Below are 21,581 nucleotides of genomic sequence, written 5' to 3' on the forward strand. Positions count from 1 at the left end.
GAGAACACCGGTGTAATAGGTTCAAGTATCTAGGAAGATACACGGAAATAGTTTATATCTTATGCTTTCAGGGAAATAAAACGGCTCGCAATTCCTGATTTTAACCTTTGACCTCTGTTTATGCACCTCACTAAATATAGAAAACGTACATTAAAGTAACTCGCAGTATGTGAGGTAAACTATCATAAGTATACTTATATAACTGATTACCTGTCTGTACTGTAGTGAAACTTGTCACACACAAATTGAATTAATTTGAAATTTGTTAAATTTCAGTTATTCTACGATAAACAGGATAGGCTACATCGCCACTATAATTACATTTTCCTATTCTTCCAGACCAGTAAAACTATACTCTGCTCCTTGATATAAAACAATAACTACACCAGAATCTGGGAAATTATGTCAAAACTATCTTAATCCCGTACAAGATGCATATCTGGAAATTTGTCATATATAAATAAAAATAGTGTTTGTGGAGTTAGCGCTTAGTTGCTGATTAACCACTGCCCCTTCTAAAACTCCAGTTTTTCTTTCGACTTGCAAGCCTATTCAATTTTCAGCTTTTCAAGTAATTTGCTTATACGTATCTATATTCAGTATTTCATATTTACGCAAGATTCATGCAGTCTCACATATCTAAGTTTGGCTACGAATAACGAGATTACGTGACTAGTATACTAAGTACGCAATACTTAACCCCAATAAGGATGACACCTTACCAGCTATTGAACATGTAATTTTTAATAGTGTTTCTTAAAATTTGTAATAATTGTGTTTAGGATAAAATTTATAAAAATACATAAAGCGTTATATTATAATTATTTATATATTAATTAATTTTAAATTATTAACTGATCACATATACATTTTATATCTTTTGTGATACGAATTAAAGGAATTTTGAACGAGATACTACTGAAAAGGGATTACCTAATCATCAGCTGGACTCTGGCTTTTATTCCACTGCGCAGACTCAGACTGTTATATATCATATTCGCACAGTCGTCAGTCGCAGAGGTACGACCGTACGAGCTGTGAAAACATTACCAGTGAAAGTTCTCCGTCACCGTCAAAATGAGCTCCCTTGTGAAGAATATTTCTCGTTTGAGCAACGTAGGCCGGCTCTACGCACAAAGAGCAGTTGGCGCTAGAGCCGTTGGAACAACAGGAAGGTAATTTGTTCAGTTTTAGGTACACGTTTCTTTTGAGTACGGGTTTATGACCAGTCCCGTATCTTAGTAGAACCTAGTTAGCTATTAGGTAAGTGGACAGAAAGAACTCTCGGTGTTTGTTAATTGGCCTGGCCTTATTTCGCCGACATTAGGCTTTTGGCCTCTTGCCAAAATACCCTGGGGCATATAGGTTGATGTTAGCCAACCCATTTTAGCATAGGTTAAGCTATCCGTTTGAACCTGGTAGATGATCTGAGGTATTATACCTATGAAATTTTATCCATTTGATACCCATTCCCTCTTTATAATGATATTATGGGCTATTGGGAAAAGGTAAAACTTAGGCACTAGCTACCTACGCCCCATATTTCGGTAACTGCCAGTTTACATGCAAAAAGGGCACCGTAGGTATTTATTACGAACCTCTTGGCAAGGAATGGATAATCATGCAGTTTAGTACGAGTCCAAAATCATTGAATTACATAGCCTAGTTAAAATCTGCACATATTTGATAAATATTTAGTATTGAATCACGGAGAAAAAAAATGCAGCTTACTAGGTATATATCTGCAAGAGGATCTTGGTAAGGGGTTTGAGCGTAGAATAATTTACCTACTATATAATGTATTTTAGTGCTGCTTTTTATTTAGTAAATTAGAAGGTACTTTTTTATAAAACTTGGATTCTTGGCGTCGGTGGATATGTTTAGGATTACTTCAAGATTTCCTTACCATAGGAAGTACTACCTAGTGGGTTGCAGTTGATGGGATCTTTAACAAAGAAAAACCTACCTAGGGTATTGTATCTGGAGTTCCAGCAGGTCCTAGTAGGTACTAGGTATTCTTAGTCTGCTTAATTACCTATAGTGTATACAAGTGATACTATGATTATTGGCCTGTTCATTATAGCTTATTGATGATGCTACACTTGTGGGTGTAATAAAGTCTCCACTTATTAGAAATGAAGCTCCCCTGAATATCTGAAGCTTTAACAATATTTGGTGTAACATTTGACTCCTCTCATTTTTGAGAAACAACTAGCTAATGAAAGTCAGCAAATGCTGCACTGAAGTTAAATATTGTACTGAAGGCCTCATATAATTTCTAACAGTAATAAAATCACTGCAACCTGTTTAAGGTTGTTTGTTTTTATTCCTTTACTAGAATACTGTTTTCCATTATGGATATCTGTCGCTGCCAGAGATTTATCTCTTTTTAGATAGAAGGTTCATAAGTAGTAAGGTTGTTCCTAACATTAGCACTTTTGACTTGGACCAGCAACGTAAGGTCTCTTGTTTGTCAATTTGCCATAAGTTTGATTTAACAGGTCTTTCATGTTCATAATGATCCCTGATCATCTTTGCCTGCCAAGAGCTACCAGATTTGTAGAACAGCAGTACCCACAAGCAGTAAATGTACCTCACTGTTGAACTTCTCAATTCCAGAGGTCCTGTACTATTCCTCTCACCTTTGGATTATGAAACAGTCCTCTTGAGGATGTGCTCAAAAGTTAATTTCAAGTGAAGATGCAACTCATTAGTACTACCCTAAAACAATTCTTTTATTTTAAGCTATTGGTTTTATTATTTATTTATTTGCTAATTTGTAACGAACTGGATATTGATACGGCAGCCGTACCCCTAAACCCCGACTCGGTAGATATTGGTACGGCAGTGAATTGCGCATGCGCGAACCCTTGTTTACCGCCTCACGCATATCCAAAGATCTAGTATACTGAAATATACCTATACTACACAGTCTTTGGGCATATCAGTGACAGCAAGATAAATGGTGACGGAACAGCATGAACTGCGGAATAGCATGAACCGCGGAATAATACATAGTTTTCGCCGAAAAACAGATGTTTTCAGGCTTTAATAACCGAGCTGAAGAAAGCCATAGACATCTATGAAGACTCAAACTTTCAAAAATTGGGTAATTCATGGTATATACGTAGGTCACGAACGATCGAACTCGGCCCTGAAAAGAATTCCAAAGAGGCGATTCAAAGAGGATTATATATAAAATATATACATTGTGCCCGACATCGGCAGTTGCAAGGGCCGTTATACACTTTACAATATTCTTTTAATCACTTCATTGGGTATATTGCAGCTGCCGGAGAAGACGATAGAATTCACCAGGTAGTGAAATGGCAAAGTTAAACCAAATTTTCAGCATTAATTCCATTAAAATCGGGATAGTGTTGTTTTTGTAGTATAAAAAAGCGGGACAAAATTCACAAAGCTAAACAAACAAAAAAAGGGGGGAGGGACATTTTGCTAACTGAAAAAAGGGGGAGGGGACAGATGTTCTAAAAGCGTGACTGTCCCACCTAAAAGCCGAACTCTGGTTTACATAATACAGTATGATTAGCAAACTGGTAAACAGAGATACAGCTAACTGCCGTATCTACAGCAAGCCAAGAGCACAAATACGGCACCAATGACAGAATCTGCCGTACCCTCACCACACTATATTATTTGTACGGCAGGAAGTCTGAAATTGATGCATGCGCAATTCACTGCTGTACCAATATCTACCACGATCAGGATACGCTGCCGTACTGTATCCTGTGCCAATTTGTAAATATATAATTTTTCAATGACTGATGTGAAATTTTTACCCGATTTTTTTGTTACTAAGAGAAAAAGAATCACACGAAGGGAAAAACGGGAAAACAAATTTTTTTCTTCAGCTGCTACTACGTTGGTTTAAAATTTTCAGGGATATATATACCTATCTAAAATAGTTTTTTTTGTAAATAAATGGCTTAATTATGTATTGAAATATTTGTTTCAGGTGCGATGGAGAACCTTCAGCTGATGCAGAAGAGACCATGGTCTCTTATCGACCAACAACAGCTCAAGCACCAACCATGATGGATATTGGTACTCGAGCAATTTTTAACGAAGACCACGATATACTCAGAACCTCCGTCCGAAAGTTCTTCAATGAAGAAGTTTTGCCTTACCATTCCCAGTAAGTACAGATTATCCACTGTGCATTCAAGATAGTAACTATTATCAATTTTTTTTTAGACCACTAAATCACATTTGAGACTTCAAGGATGTTTCCTAGGTTTTGATCTTGAATGAGAAAGAAAACTACAGCTAGATAAAGTGATAAGGTTGAACAGTCAGAGAAAATCAAAAGGGAGTAAATGACATAAAAGAAAGAAAGCTAGTGGTGGGGACAGGATTTCTGCAAAGGACTTTTAGTACTACGTATCTAAAATGTATCACCAAAGGCACATTGTGAGATTGTAAATTGCAAAAGAAGTGAAGGTTTTATCATGCAAAGATGATTTCATATCCAACTTAGCAAGAATTTATGGTAGTGTTCAATACCATAATTTTACATAAGTGGCTTAACCAAGCAATTGCTTAGCTGAAAGTTTCATACCATGGCAGTCCAAAATTCAAATTTGGGTAAGTGAACAGGACCCGCCCCCTTTTGTGATCGCCAGGTACAGCTTGGCAGAGAGCTATCAATTTGTTTTCTGCTGGCTCCTAACCAACATTGGTGGTTTTTGCCAGTCCTCCTTATCACTTTTTTTGTTGGTTTTCCAGTTGTTCAATTATGAACTACTATTCCTTTTTGGTGTTTTTTTTTGGTTAGTTAATCCTGGAATTTTTTACAATATGTCTGATTCTAGTTCTTCATGTTCAGTTTTGATTCTAGTTCTTCATGTTCAGTTTTGTACTGAAGGTTGTTAAACTAGATTAGTTAAGATCAGCTTTGATTCTCACAGTAAATGTGTAAAGTGAAAGGGGGCAGGAGTGTAACAGGGACGTTACCTGCCTGGAATGTCAAAGGTGGGATGAGTAACACTGGAAGATCTTGGAATCTCATTCGGAAAAGTTGGATAGGGATAGAAAGAGGAAGGCAGCCATAGAGCAGAAAATAGGGCGAGTGTAGAGGCTACTCCTTTGTCAGTAGAAGCAGAGCGTAGTGCTATTGGTCATATGCGAACAAACCTTTGGTCTTAACAATAGGATAATTTCTAGCGCCTTGCTGGATCCAGTTATAAAGCAGATGAAAGCAAGGAATCTTGTGATATCGGGCAACGCATGCTTAGCTCGGGTGAGGAGCAGTCAAGGATGACACGCTACGCCTTTTCCCAGTTCATTGCCGTTTCACTTCTGTTTAGTGTGTGTGTGTGTGTGCGTGCGTGTGTTTGGCTGATATTATGATGGCTTCTCCTCCTTTTCTGCATCAGCATATGTACCCCGGAGTTCCAGGTTTTCCGTGTTCTCGTTTTCTGGCTTCGGCAGCGACTGACCCTCACAGAACGTGCAGCAGGTGTCATTCTAATTTTTGTACTATCACAAATTCTTGCACAGAATGCTGAGCGTGGCCTAAGTCATTTTCTTCCCCTCTTATTCCGCTGTCTCTCCCATTCTTTGTCCTCCTACTTCATTACCACATACTCCATTACTTTGGCTCCCATGCTTCCAATCTTAACACCTTAGCCAGCCTTGAATCTAGGTTTGACAAGACATTTGATTTTCTAGCTGACTCTAATGGCATTGGGATTGTCTTTCAGAGCATTTGTAGAGAAGTCAACAATTTCCTACAAGCAGTCGCCCTCCATCGAGCCTGTTGTATGGTCCCAGGCTGCCACAGAGTTCCACCGGAAGGCGTCTCAGTGAGTGGTGTTCATTTGTCTTTGGGACTTTGAAGTGTCTTCTCCCAACAAGAAGTGCCAATGGCAACGTCTGGTTACCTCTTGACCTCTGAAGAGGCACTCTTTGTTTGCAGACAGTTCCCTTCCACCTGTCAAGAAGCATAAGGAGCTGGACTGGAGGCTGCAGCCTTCTTGTATCTATGCTGTTGTGCCTCCTCCTGCTGCTTCAGCGTGCTCTGATCACATTTCATGGAACGGCCCAGAGATTCTGGGTTCTTTCTATCGTCTGTGCTAGCTCTTAAGCGATCAGACCATCGCAAGTGACCTCTCAATTCTGAACGTCAGTCGACTCCCAAACGTGGTACTGCACTCCCAGTCTCCTGTCCACTTGGCGCCAGCTGTGGACACTCAGCACACTCAGCGCTATAAGTTGGTTGCTCGGCGCCGCCTTCTCCACCCTGCTTTGGCACAGATTCATCGACAGCTTATTGTTGGTGGGGTTCTTGAAGAAGGGCACTGTTTCTAAGAGTGGGGATGCCTTCTTGTCATCTGTTTTTTCTGATGAAGAAGTGGATCATGACTCCACACTGTCTTCACCATATTTAAACTTGTTGCAGTATTTTTGGCCAACTTCCCAGATTTTTTTTTAACCTGCACCGCTGATTTCGCCTGCTTCAACTTTCCTGATGAGGAAAAGGACGAGCGATTGCTCTTACAAAATTTGCCCTTTCATCTTCCTCGAAGAGAGTCCTGAGGGAAGTGGATGAATGGTTGGGGAAAAGCACTTGGAGGAGAGGTATTGCTTTTATGCTTTTTGTACCACATTGTAATTTGGAAGTTGACCTTACCTACTGTTATGGTAGCATTAGTAGTCTAGATTTACTTAGAAAGATTTTTATGCTTTTGAACATTTGACATTTTGAACCTATTGAGTTTAATATCATGAATAGGGTGGAACAATATTTCAGATGATGAAATTTCAAAAGAATTTATATGTTGTACTGTAGTGTAAAATTTTTTTTACATATTCCTACAGTATTTTTATGTATATTAGTTTTTCAGATATAATGGGAGAGGTTGAATGTATTTTTTACTATAAACTATCTCCTCATAGAGGAATAATTTAGTAGACATCCATATCTTTTCAGTCGTACGTCAGCAATTTTTATTAGGTGTTAATATTGATATCTCTAAAGAAGGTTTAGATGTAAAGCAAAACAGGTTCCATGGTAATAAAATGGAAAAAACAGTGAAGTATTTATGATTTGTTGGTGGAACAGTTTTTGCTTAAGTAGATTTTCTCTTGCTAAACTGTAAAGAAAATGTATTTGAGATTTTGCTTTAAGTGTAAGGATATTAAAGTTGTGTGTATTTGTAAAAAGTATTTTCTTGTCATTAATGAAAGTCATAATGATTCATTTTCCTTCATTTATATTTTTTAGATGGGAAAAAGATGGCCAAATAAGTCGAGAGTGTTGGCTAAAAGCAGGTGAACAAGGCCTTCTTGGAACAGATACTCCGGCAGAAGTAGGAGGCATTGGTGGAGACTTTAAGGATGCTGCAATCATTATGGAGGAACAGTAATTATCTTCTTATTTATTTGTCAATTGAGGTTAAGCTGTAGGATTCTAGTAGTCTTGTTTATCACGTAAGACTCCATAGAAGTAAAGATTAAGGTTCAGCTGTTATAGCCAGTCAGTAGATACAGAAAGTTGTTTCCATCAAGAACCTTTTGAGTATGTATTCACTTGCAAAGGGTGTTACCTTCCTGGTTGGATAAGTGGAGGCTTGGTGATGTTATGATGGATACTAGTGAAAGGGGTAGACTGCTTTCAACCATTTAATTTTAATAAAGGTTAAATTGCGTCGAATCCCTTGTTGGCAGAAAAGAATTTTTATATAAAGTAGCTTTCCTCCTCAAGCATTTGAAAACTTTACAAATTATTTTTATACTATAAAGATAAAACATTAGACAAATAGTTTTCATTTTAGGAATATTTCCATGCTGTGGTACTATTTATCTGGGTTGGTACATTTTGGTTTTTGCTATAATTCTTATAAGTTGCAGTGCAGGTAAAGATGTAATAGACTTCATAGTTGTACTAAAACGAATAGTTATTTAGTTTTGTTCCTTTGGGAGAACAGACTGGTGCTTTTCAAGTGGAGAATATCATTTGTATATAGCTGAACAGTTGAATGAATATAATTACAAGTAGGTTAATAGTGGCAGATTGTGTCCAGAGGATAGGTCCACTGAGAATCACCTCAGTTGCCTCTCACAGGGGTACAGTTGGCTGTGGTTCTCCTAGTTGCATACCTTGTTAGTTTTGGAGAAGTGTTCAGAGGTCTGCATTGGTAGTAGAACTGAGTTTGCCAGAGATTAGGCTTCATCCTGACTCCTTAGCCTACAAAAATCATCTAAATGGTTTCTACATTGTACAGTTTAGAAGGTCACCTTGGCCAGCAGGTAGTAGGCACTTGGGCTTATGCAAACAGGACTGGCTCATTAGCTGACTGGAAACTTTTACTGATATTTAAGCCATTGATGGAGGTTTAGAAGGCAATATCAATGATGGGCAGGGAGTTCCACCATAGAAGTGTGCATCTCAAGAAAAGAATGAACCTTTAGTAGCCGTTGGGCATATAACCAAATGGATCTCGTCGCAGCGAGATTGAACTAAAACTCTATGTATTGACCAGTTCAACCTAATTCAGCAACTTTGAAACTACACCATACTTCACAGATGGACAATCCTTACAGTTATGCTTGCTCAGGCTCAAGTAGTTAAAAAACTGCTACCCTGATTTTGTCTGCTGTAAATGGGCATCCCCAGACTTCTTCCATCATGGAAGCTCTTGAAACAGCTTCATTTCCACAGATTCTATGCAAACCAAGGCACTTTTACCTTCACAGGTTATTAAACAGTCTCAGAGGCGGAAGCTTTGTGGAAGTTACTGCTGTAGCCTCTGCCTGATCCTGTTGACCTTTGACCATCAGGCTCTTCCAGGTGAAGAAAGGCAGCTTTTTGCACAGGTGTAATGAGAGGAATATTAACCTATTTATTGCTTGTTTGTTCCAACACGTAATACAAACCCTCAGTCCTTTACATAGGGGAATTACTTACAGCGCCAGCTGGATCGGTCGTAAGGTTTCTAACAATTTAGTTCGGTGGTGACTGCTGGTCCGATGGTTGGGAGTCCCGCCCGACTGGAGGTAAACATTCCACTTTGCTTTCGGCCACTGTCGGATGAATACGTGTGTGTTCACCTCTCTTCCCACCATCGTCGTGAGACATTCTTTGCTTTTGATTACGAAGCTGTTCTTTTTCAAAACTTTTCCTTGCTGTAGTACTTGTAGTGTGGATCTGCATAAGTGCTTATTGAATTGTATTTTGTTTACTTTGTTGGTTTGCATCCGAACTTGGAACTATGCAAGCTCATGAAGGTGAGAAACCCCCCCCCCCCCCCCGCCCCCCCCCCCCCCCCTTGCCCCGCCCCCCAACCAACCGGAGAGTGTACCCTTCTTTTCTTCCCCCTCTACCTGTGGGCAGAGGCTGCGGTCGTCACTACGCTGAACAGGAAGCAGATGCAGGTAAGCTACACGACTGAGCTCCATCCTATCCCTTTCAGTAGGGATAGGAGCATTTATCCACCACTCCCCTACAAGGGGGGGAGTGGAGGCCAACAAGAGACAAACCCAGGACTTCATTTTGGCTCTTGAAGTAGGAACTAGTTCTTGTTTGCTATTTATAAGAGGTACACTGATCTCCCTCTTATAAATTGGTCCAAAGGTCTGACCACTGATCTTGTGGTGCACACCCCGATCAGCTGGGCAGGGGCTAGGTATCCCTCCCTATGCTCTTACGACCAGGGAGGGAACCAAGGTCGGACGAACACCAGTCTGTTCATAAGACTCAGATTCCAACCACCCCCCAACCAAGTAAAAGAGTCTTACTATTGTTAAAGGACCTATGGTTTGTATATGTATCGGAACAAATCACAATTTGTCGAAAATTGTATTTTTCCTAACAATACAAACCTGAGGTCCTTTACATATAGTCCCACCTCATGCCACCCCTCACTCTGCTTTTTCCTGGGCCTAAAGCAAAGTGACTCCCTCCTCTCAGTCACGCTGACCACCTACTGCCAGACAAGCAGTTAACTACCGAACCCCCTGGTTCGAAGCTTACGACCGGTTCAACTGCTGCTAAGTTACATTCCTATTGTTAAAGGACCTCAGGTTTGTATAGTTAGGAAAAATACAATTTTCGACAAATTGTGATTTTATTGTTCTTCTTCTTCCTAGCTTAAACCCATTTTTATATGGGGTCGCCATTACGAAATGAGTCGTCTCCATCGATCGTGCCTCATTCTCATTTATACCTTTCAATTCCATATCTTCCCTTACACAATCACGCCATCTCTTTCTTGGTCTTCCCTTCTTCCTTCTACCCCGCACTTCCATTTCCATCGTATGTCTTCCAAACATGACGTTCCTCCCTTCGTAACAGGTGTCCATACCATCGAAGCCTTCCTTCCTGTATTTTCTTCGATATTTCAGCTACCTTTGTTGATCCTCTTATATACTCATTTCTAATCCTATCTTCCCTTGTTACTCCCGACATCCATCTCAACATTCTCATTTCTGCTACATCCATCTTCTTCTCCTCTGTTTTCCTCATACTTGCCGTTTCTGTTCCATATAACATTGCTGGTCTGACCACCGTCCTATGGAACTTTCCTTTCAATTTCAGAGGGACCTTCTTGTCACAGAGTACCCCTGATGCAGACCTCCAGTTATTCCATCCTGCCTGAATTCGGTGTCTCACCTCTTGGTCCATGCTTCCACTATCCTCCAATACGGACCCTAAGTACTTGAACTTCTGTACTTTCTTTATTTCTTCCCCACCCAATCTTATGCTACTTCCACCGTCCTCAGTAATACTAGCACACATATATTCGGTTTTTGATCTGCTTATTCTCATTCCTCTCTCCTCAAGTGCTGCTCTCCACCTCTCCAACCTCCCCTCCAACTCCTCCTTCCCCTCTGAACACAACACAATGTCATCCGCGTATAATATGCACCATGGCACTGCTTCTCTAACATCCCTGGTCATTACATCCATCACGATGTTGAAGATGAATGGGCTAAGTGCTGACCCCTGGTGTAATCCAACTCCTATCTCAAATCCATCCGTCTCACCAACACTACTCCTCACTCTAGTATACACATTCCTGTACATCTCCTGAATAACTCTGACATACTTTTCCGGCACCATCTTCTCCCTCAAACATCTCCATAACTTCTTGCCTTGGCACTCTGTCATAGGCCTTTTCAAGGTCTATGAATACCAGATGCAGGTCTCGTTGTTTTTCTCTGAATTTCTCCATTAGCTGCCTTATGCAAAATATTCCATCCGTTGTGCCGCTTCCCTTCATAAATCCTAACTGTTCCTTCCCTATTCTAACTTCTTCTCTCAGCCTGCTATCTATGATTCTTTCAACGTGTGAGACATTAGTTTTATACCTCTATAATTACTGCATTCCTGGACATCACCTTTACCTTTAAATATAGGTATCAATATGCTTTCCCGCCATTCTTCTGGTATCTTTTCCTGTTCGAATATTTTTACCATCAGATCATACAAGATGTCTACCCCTTCCTCTCCTAAGGCTTTCCAAACTTCGACTGGGATTAAGTCAGGTCCTGTTGCCTTCCCATTTCTCATTCTTTTTAAGGCTCGTATCACTTCATCCCTAGATATCCCCATTACCATTCCCATGTTTACTTGTCCATCCTCTCTTACAAGTCTTTCATTTTCTTCATTTAGCAGTTGTTCGAAATACTCTTTCCATCTTTTCAGGATGTCTTCTTCCTTTTTTACGACAGTACCATTCCTATCTTTCATTTGCTTAATATGGGTGATGTCCTTTGTTCTTTTATTTCTTACTTTTGACAGTTTGAGCATCTTACTCAACCCTTCCTTGGTTTCCAGTTCATTATAAACCTCTTCATATGCCCTTGCCTTAGCTTGAGCTACCACCCTTTTTACTTCTTTGTTTCTTTCTCTTAATCTTTCTCTGTCCTCCTGCAGCTGTGACTCTTCAAATCTCTTCTGCCCTCCCCCTTTACTTTCACCACTTCCCCCACCTCTTCTTCCCACCCCCACCAGCTCTCCTTTTCCTCCCATACTATTCCAGATGTTTCCCCTAGTATCTCCTTTCCATGTCTTCTAATCACTGATGCATTATGCCTCCACCATCTCCAACATCTTCAATTCCCAGATCAACCTCTCCCAGCACTCTTCTCCTGACTCTCTCTTCTTATCATTATCCCTCCCTAACAATTTATACCACTTGATTTTCTTTACCCCATTCTTTTTCGTTTTCTTTTCTCTTTTCATCTTAAATCCATACAAAGGAGCCTATGTTGGGGGGCCACGTGGTCACCTGGGATAACTTTACAATTCCTAACTTCCACCAGCCTTGATCTATTGTAAAGGAGGTAATCTATTTGTGTGCATCTACCGCCACTCCTGTATGTTATCAAGTGCTCCCTCTTCTTTTTGAAGAATGTGTTCACTATTGCCATATCAAAGGACACGGCAAAGTCTACTATACTCTCTCCTTCTGGGTTTCTCTCCCCAATCCCATGTCCTCCATGCACACGTTCAATTACATCCTTTTCATTTCCGACATGTCCATTAAAGTCTGCCCCCACTACAGTCCTCTCCTGCTCTTCCAGTTCTTGCATTACCTCACTCATTTCGTTCCAAAAACGGCTCTTTTCTTCCTCTGTGCAGCCCACTTGTGGAGCATAAGCGCTAATGATGTTCATTGTTTCCCCTCCATAACATATCTTCACTCTCATAATGCGGTCATTCTTTCTACTCACTTCCGTCACGCATTCTTCATTCCCCGACAACACTACTCCAACGCCATTCCTACCCTGCTCATTTGCTCCACTATAGATTAACTTGTAGCCATCCCCCAGTTCTCTAGCTTTATTACCCTTCCATCGAGTTTCCTGCACACACAAAATATCCACTCTCTTTATCCTCATTAACTCTGCCAACTCTCTTCCTCTTCCTGTCATAGACCCAATATTGAGCTGGCCTATTCTGATCACATTTAGAGCTCGCTTCTTTAGCTGCACCCGCTCATGATGCAGTAGCCCTCGCCTTGTCACAGAGTTAGGGCGATGTGTCTGTGCGTCGTTTACGGAGTACGCCCTAGCCCTATTCTCATCAATATTGTTATTATTATTATTTACAATCTTTGATTGTTTTGTAATTGGCTTCCAACTGGGGTAGATTGATCCTAATGTAAAGACCGAAGGTTTATTGGCTATGAAAAATTTAAATTGATTAATAATTTGTCATTTCATAAAACCTTGGTTTTTATAATAAATTTGTCATTAAAATAAAAAATTTGATTTTTTATGTAAAATATGTAAAGTAATTAAGTAACTTAAGTGGCGGAAGGGGGGGGGGGGGGGAGGGGAATGATAGTGATAAAATGCTTTGTATTCCTAAACCTGAAAATATTAATTATATAACCTTGATATGCTTTAACAATGTAATACTTTTTTCAGGTCATACGTTAATTGCTCTGGTCCAGGATTCGCTCTTCACTCCTAAAATTGTCCATGCTTACATAACCCATTATGGCACACAAGAGCAGATTGAAAGACTCATTCCTGACATGGTGGCTGGTCGCAAGATTGGTGCCATTGCTATGACTGAACCAGGTGCTGGGAGGTGAGTCTCACATAATGAAATTAGGTTACTGTACCAGAAATTATTACTATGGTTCATTAGTTGAATTAGTGCTTTGGTTACAGTTCATTGTGGCCAAATTAGAGATATATTATGCTAATAGGTTAAGAAACAAAAAAAAGGTTAATACAGTACAAGCTCATAAAATTTTTTGCATAAGTAAAAGTGATTGGGAAAAAATAACTAAATGTCATAGTTGAATTCAGCTCTTGAATAAGCCTATAAAATGTCAACTAAGTATCATAATCACAGTTAATATTTGGAAACTAACTTTCATATAAAATGTCAACTAATCTTACTATAATGGGCGTAATGTCTGTCCATCCGTCTGTCATTCAGTCACAGCTAAAAGGCTGATCCAATGGGCATGAAACTTGGCAGGGTTATTGTGGGGCCTCCTAAGATGGTTTGTAATGGGGTTTCATCCTACCTCCCTCCCCTCTGAAGGGGGTGTGGATGAGAAGGGATTCCCTGAAACTGAACTTGTTCTGCCCGTCGACTTAAGTTACTTTACAATTTTTCATACATGATGGTTACTTTACAATTTTCATGCATGATTTCTGTATACATATGTTAGCTAGTTATCGTAATCACAGCTAATATATAGAAACTAACTTTCATAATCATGGCTAATCTTTGAAATGTTGAAGAAATATCCCATAAATCTGTTGATAAAACCCATTTAGAATTTCTCAACCTCAGGTAGATTCTCTTATATATTTTGTTTCTGGATTAAAAGGCATGTATAGTCAAGCCTCGTGTGCCCTGTTTTTCATCAGCTTTTTCCGAGGAACAGATCTGTCCAGGACTGCAGCTCATTTCATTACCGGCCCTCTTTCTGCTCTGCTCCCCCCCTCCCCAATCCTTATGCTTCAAGAGAGAGCGGCAACAAATGCAACCAAAGATCTCAGCAGGTCCTCCCAGGCAACTACCCAAGGAAACACCCCAGTCATTCCTGGCTTCCATTAAAGAAAGCAAGTGTCAGTATACATGCAGAATGCATGGCTACACATCCCCATCCGTGTGGCATCCAGTAATTATGTCGATAGTACCCCTGTGGCTGTAGGGGAGTGATGTGCAGACACATTCCACCTTCCAGTAGATGTACCAAAGGAACTACCCAAGATCTTTGGTCTTCTGGCTCTGGAGCACAATGGGAGGTAACATTCAAGAAGTAGGCTCCCTTTGGGAAAGAAAGGCTTTTCAAAGCATTTTGCCAAGGCATTCGTAGACATTCGTAGACACCTTTAGACCTTCATCGGCCAGGGTGTATTAGGGAAAACAGACAGTCTTCTGCAGTTGGTGACTAAATCCACTCAAGGCCAGTGTGAGGGATACAGCAAACTTCCTGCTGCTGCTGTGTGAGAAGATCCCCCTCCATCACATGAATCTAAGGCCACAGAACATTCTTGGCCCATGTCTTAGGCAAAGGGAAATAGATCTTTCAAATAACTAGGAACTGTCCACTGTCATCAGGCACTATGTAGTGAAGTGCCACCAAGGGAGTTAAGACCTCTGGAGTGGGATATTACCAAGTTCTTCTCTTCCTGGAAACATCTTCCCCTCCAACCCTTAAAGAAAGTGCCTGACAGAGATCTGATGTTGAAAACTGCCTTCCTGATCTCTTCTTTCCCACATTGGCCAAGAGAGCTGGGAACTATATGCCCTGCTAAGCGCCTCAGTGGCGTGGTTGATTTTGTCTCGGCCTGCCACCTCGGTGGCTGCAAGTTCAATTCTCAGGCATTCCATTGAGGAGTCAGAGATGTGTATTTCTGGTGATAGAAGTTCACTCTTGACATGGTTCGGAAGTCAAGTAAAGCCGTTGGTCCCATTGCTGAATAACCACTGGTTCCATGCAACATAAAAACACCATACAAACAAACAATACATGCCGTGCTATACATCATCACACGCCATGGGGTGGTCCTCCTCCTTATCCTTGGAGCTTTCCAGATTTTTTTTTTTTTTTTTTTTTCTTCTCTTTCCTTTCCCAGAGAGCTTATAGGCTGTACTTGAAGTTTACAGCCTCTCACAGACCCACCCGCTGAAGGCTTTTCTTAAGTATTGGTTGTGAGAAGAGAGAAGTCTCCAGGAATACCATCTCCTTCTGGCTGAGAGAAGTCAGTCACTGTGCATACATGCCCTAGGGAGATTACAAACTACCCTGGCATGGGCAAAAAATTAAAGCCCATGGCAATGGAGGCATAGGCCCCACAGTGGCCATTCCATCTTAAGAGGTCCTAAAGGGGGAAATGTGGAGGTGACAGTTGCCCTATCAGTAGGACTTGGCCCACAAATCTTTGGTTACATTCACCACCTGGGGCCCAGTAGTAGCAGCTCTGCAGGTAGTATAACAGCAACAAACCCCTAAGGTAAGGAAGGTTCTACCCAACAGGAGATGAGGTATCATCCATCGTGGTGTGACGAGTACAAGTAGAGGCCTAGTCCTGTTTTTTGTTTTTTGTTGACCTGAGCATAGGAGGAAGATTTGTAGGCACTGAGAGGTGGGGCACTGGCAGTCCAGGACACACCCAACTGCCACTCCAGATAGATTGCCGCTCCCACATTTTGGTGAGGCTCCATCTATGAAATCATAGGTTTTTTATTCGTGTCAGAACAAATACCAAATTTTAAAAAAGAATTTGTTTTTTCATAGGGTAGGAATCTCTCCCAGTCAGGGGTGCAGCACTGCAGACAGGCTGAGTTTTACAAAATGGTAGAGTTAACCCATCTCTGGTCACGGGTGACTCATAGGCCTACCCAGGAGGTTTTTGTTTTCTAGTCAGGTCGGTAGATAGCAACATTCGTTGCATTAAGTATCTCCATCTATGGAAAGTAAGTTGTATCCTAGGAAGAATACTAATTCCTTTTTAATATTTGGTATTTTTTATGTGATAAATTATATCAGACTGATAAGATGGAGGTACAGTCAGCCCACAAAAGAATTGGCATAGTTTCTTAATTGCTTGTTTGTTATGGAAATATTGCCATATGCAGGTGCCAGATTATTTACCTAACAATAAATAATATTTCCTTTCAAATGTGCTATATTTACTTGGAATAAATTTATTAGAATTGAGTAGACTTATTCAACAGATTAAAGATAATTATTTTGCAAAGTAAGGAAAATATATACCAATGGGTCCACGAATTCTAATTTTATTCTCAACTCTAGCTTCGTGACAGCATAAGTATTTTGGAGTTGGCTTTGCTGCCGCTCGAGTCCTGACCCAATGTATCGTACCGCACGGGGGAGTTGTCATTTCATCTCCTACAGCCAATAAATAAATACATGAAGGCATTAACATTCTTTAATAACAATGTTTAATTAAACTAATTTTGTCCTTGATCAATAAAATAATTTGCATGACACATTTAGACTTCTGATTTTCCCACATGATTAGCCTAGGTCTATTTTCAGCAGTATACTCTTAGATACATAATGTGAATCAATATTTAAATCGGCAGTATCTATATTAATATGCTTTATTTTATTATTTCCATTATTCTTGCTTTATTGGCCATGTTCTCCTTTTTTCTTACCCTTTTCATAATTTCTTAACATAGTTTACTCAGACCTAGCTATTCAAAGTCAAAAGGCAATCATGAAAAATCAAAAACGAATATAATTCAGTCTTTTATTTTTTTATTGAATTCCTTGCATATCATCCTGTTTCGTCTGGACACATTGGAAAGCTGTGGGAGTCTTAAAACTGACGAATATATTAAGAGAGGCTTACTTTCATTAAAGTTTTTTGGGTTGATCTTTCTGTAGCTATTCATTTCTTATAAATAGAAATTAATTAAGATTAATTTCACATGTATGGCTAGACCTACTACCATAAGCATATTGTAAGTAGCTGAAAGGATAAGAAATATGAAAGGTGATGTTCTCGTTTAAGTCTTCTCTCTCTCTCCTCTCTCTCTCTCTCTCTCTCTCTCTCTCTCTCTCTCTCTCTCAAGAAAAGGCCTACTGCTTTAATCAGGAGTTGCTCTTTGATAGCTACAACAATCATACAGGGCTTAACACGAGTGTATGCAAATATTTTGCGGAATGAAAGATAAATTGACTTTGAACAGAAAATATTTTATAAACATGCATTTTAATGCTTCTGTTGTCGGTGCAGGGAATTTTAAAATAACTGTTATCATTAGTGATGCTCTCATGCGATGGACTCTGTAGCGAGATGTCAGATCGAGTCGCCTGAGAGGTGTAAGAGAGCAAAGGTGGCGTATGGGAGTGATGGGGAGATTAGGCCGGTGTTAATAAAGTATCTCCCAATAAAATGTATTCTTTAGGTTTTGAAGAGAAAAAAATGCATGCATCGTTGAATCTTTTTCCCTCCCTATCCGTGGTATTCACTGGCCACCGATAAAAAACACAACAAAAAAAAGAGTAAATCTAACTAAATCTCTCATCCATCAAAGGTAAATTTGCTTATTCATTAGACACCTATCAAATATTTCAAGTGTATTTTTAAAAATCTATCCTCTCTCCATCTAAATTATCATCAGGACACCAGTCATAGGCATAGAACTAGTCATGATTCCTGGTTCAGCAATATCGTGACAAGGCGCTAGAATTCAAAATTCACTAATGAATGTTGCTAAGCAACATTTACACTACAGTATAGTCTTGCTCTCTTGTGGTGCTTCGAGGAGTTCTGCCTCTAGGCCCATGTTCTAAACTTTGCCGTTCTCTAAACAATTTGTTTCGTCTATGAATGATTCTCTACGGTATATTAAGCTTTCTTGATATCTCTCCAACAGGAACTTGCACTGAAAACAGTGCAATAATTTTCTCTTGCTCAGCAAGGGATGTTTCGTAGACCGATAAATGACACATTGACATTAGATTCCCATGCACATAATGACATCAAAAGCAATGAGAATGAGGTTGCATGGTTCAAACTGTTAGGTTATCTTTTGATAGCATTGTGTGAGTTTCCAATGTTTTCTGTAAAATTTAACTGGTAATGTATATCAATGGTGGTGGTATGAGGTTTTTTATCACTTTGTCTCGTTCACGTCAATTTTGTTATATGGAAAATAGTTTTACACAATAACATACCATGATGTTCTAAAGACATCAGTGTCTGTTTTTAATGTCATTACATAAGATTTCTTCCAACTTATAAAAGAAAAATAGATTAATAAGGCCACCAATTGTTTGAGCGTCTGTAATGAATTTTATTTTTCTGAAAGTTAGCAGCATACAAGTTGTGTTATTGTTACATTCATTATATTATTACTTTAATTGAATATTCTCTTGTTTCAGTGACTTACAGGGTATAAGAACAAATGCTCAAAAGGATGGGGATGATTGGATTCTGAACGGTTCTAAGACTTTTATTACTAATGGTTACATGAGTGATGTTGTTATTGTTGTTGCTGTCACCAATCCTAGTGCAAAGACAGCAGCTCATGGAATATCCCTTTTCCTTGTGGAAGAGGAATGCTGGATTCAGAAAAAGGGAAAAAAACTGGAAAAAATGGGCATGAAAGCACAGGTTAGTTTTGGTTGGCTTGCTTAGGTTGATTGTGCGTATGTACATGTTTGCTTACAAATAGCAACCAGTGTGTCAGATTTGTAGATTCAAATCTTAACAAGTATTAATGACAGTATGCAAAAGTATTGATGGTAATTTACGTGTGTTTTAGGCTTTTAATAGTAAAATAATAATTTATTTATAATAATAATATATTATATAATATATATATAATATTATATATATATATATATCTATATAATTAATATATAATATATATATATATTAATATATATATATATATATATATACAGTGGTACCTTGAGATACGAGATTAATTCGTTCCAGAACCGGGCTCGGAACTCGAAAAACTCGTATCTCAAATCAATTTTTCCCATTTAAATTAACTGAAGTGTATTTAATCCGTTCCAGACCTATGAAAATTATACCCCCCAAACCATCGTAAATAATGAAGAAAACACACATAAATGTAGAAATATAGTACAAAAAAATATACAGTAATATATTTTAGTAATGAATAGAATTAAAGTAAAATAAAGAAAAGAAAAAGTTAATTTAATCTAACCTTGGAGACAGTCGCGTGCGGGCGGCTAAGGGAGGCGAGAAGAAGGCGAGTGGCGGAGGGTAGGGGGTGGACGGGGCTACATTAGTCCCGTTACGTAAACAGGAATTTTCCTAACAGAAAATGAAAAATGAACATTAAAATGTAAACTAAACTAAAATTTATCAATGAATAACAAAGTTACGTAACACAACAAAAAGTTAAGAACACGTAATCTTACCTTGCTGACAGGCGAGTGCGGCTGGCTAACGGAGTCGAGTGGCGGAGGAGGAGGAGGAGGCAGGAGCTAGGGAGCTAGTCCCGTTACGTAAACAGCATTTTTTCGAACACAAAATGATAACATTAAAATGTAAACTAAAACTGCATTTCCTTAACTTTAATAAAAATTTGCACTTTCCTTAACTTAAATTTGAAAAAGAAAAAATACTAAATGCACTTTAAACTTAAAACTTAACCTAAGCGATACGTAAGTTTAATCAGCACTTGTTTTCTGCCTTTTAGAATCACTTTCGGCACTTTCATTTGCGCTTCTCTTTAACGAAAATTTATCCAAAGAGCTTTGCTTCTGCCTCCCTTTTAGAATGTTCCGAAATGAGTCAAACAAGTGTCATTAAATAACGCTGAAGCACGACTGGTCGAAACTTTTTCTGGATGTTCTGTTCAATGAACTCGAAAGTGTTTCCCACATTGCTAACATGTCTTTAATTTCTCGCTTTACCTCTATCGGCAGCATTCTCTTCTTCTTTTCGCCACTCTCCTTTGCACGTACTTTATTTGGCCCATGATGGTAGGTAAAAAAGTTCACTAATTCGTGAAAAAAACAGCGAAAACACGAGTACAGCTCACACACAACTTAAATCTGTCGGACACAGTGCGAGTGAGCTCGTGGATGCTCCCAGCTGATGCTGCCCGCGAACGCCAACTAGCGGTGGCGTCCCCGAACCAACTCGGATCTCGGGACACAGCTCGGGTCTCAAGGCAAAATTTGGACCGAATTCCGTCCTCGGGTCTCAAAGCACTCGTATCACAGGACGCTCGTATCTCAAGGTACCACTGCTATAATATAGTATATATATATATATATATATAATATATATATATATATATATATATATATATATATATATATATATATATCTTTGATAGTTGCTTTTTACAAGGAGTCGTAATGAAGATTTATGTTTAGGTTTTTAGTCCCTTATACTTATGTAATTGTTTTCCTGAGATTGGATAGATTTGTAGTTTCTTTTTCTTATCTTGCTGTGTGTCCATGTAAACACATGGATTATAAAAAAAAAAAGAAAAAAAAAAATTGGAGCAGGGTGGTAGCATGAGGTAAATTAAAACTCCATTTTTACAGGATACTGCTGAACTCTTCTTTGATGATGTACGACTTCCCTCTTCAGCTTTGCTAGGAAAGGAGAGCCATGGGTTTTACTATCTGATGAATGAATTGCCTCAGGTAGTGTAACAGGTCTTGGTTTTGAACTTTATATAGAATTCTTCACATCTGTGATGCAATAGAATGCATATCAGTTAGTTAATGATGCATTATGCTAAGTGTGTTTGATGAAGTCATATTGTTAAATGGTTCTGCATAGGTGTATATGATCTAAAAACCTAAGATATATTTTGGAGGACAGTATTATTTGCATAAGTAAAAAATTACTGATAAATTATAACAATTTAATTAAAACCAATTTTGCTTACAGTATAGACTGCATGTATTATCATATTGTTATCATATTATGTAGAGAATATAAACATTGTGATAATACACCCTTTGCATTTGGTATTGTTTTTACACTCTCAAATCCTCAGCTGTTTTAGTGCATGCTACCAGCATCATCATCATCATTAGTTGCTAGATGGAACATAATTTGGTGATGGATTTTTATATTAGATTATAATATTGGGTTTAAATCCT

At 39.0% G+C, this 21,581-nt stretch overlaps 1 pseudogene; it reads left to right on the forward strand.

The window, feature by feature from the left end:
• Positions 1 to 951: 951 nt before the first annotated feature.
• On the forward strand, positions 952 to 21,151 carry LOC135216007 (long-chain specific acyl-CoA dehydrogenase, mitochondrial-like; annotated as a pseudogene).
• Positions 21,152 to 21,581: the final 430 nt, after the last annotated feature.

Source organism: Macrobrachium nipponense, chromosome 6 (genome assembly GCF_015104395.2).
Source record: "Macrobrachium nipponense isolate FS-2020 chromosome 6, ASM1510439v2, whole genome shotgun sequence".
NCBI lineage: Eukaryota > Metazoa > Arthropoda > Malacostraca > Decapoda > Palaemonidae > Macrobrachium > Macrobrachium nipponense.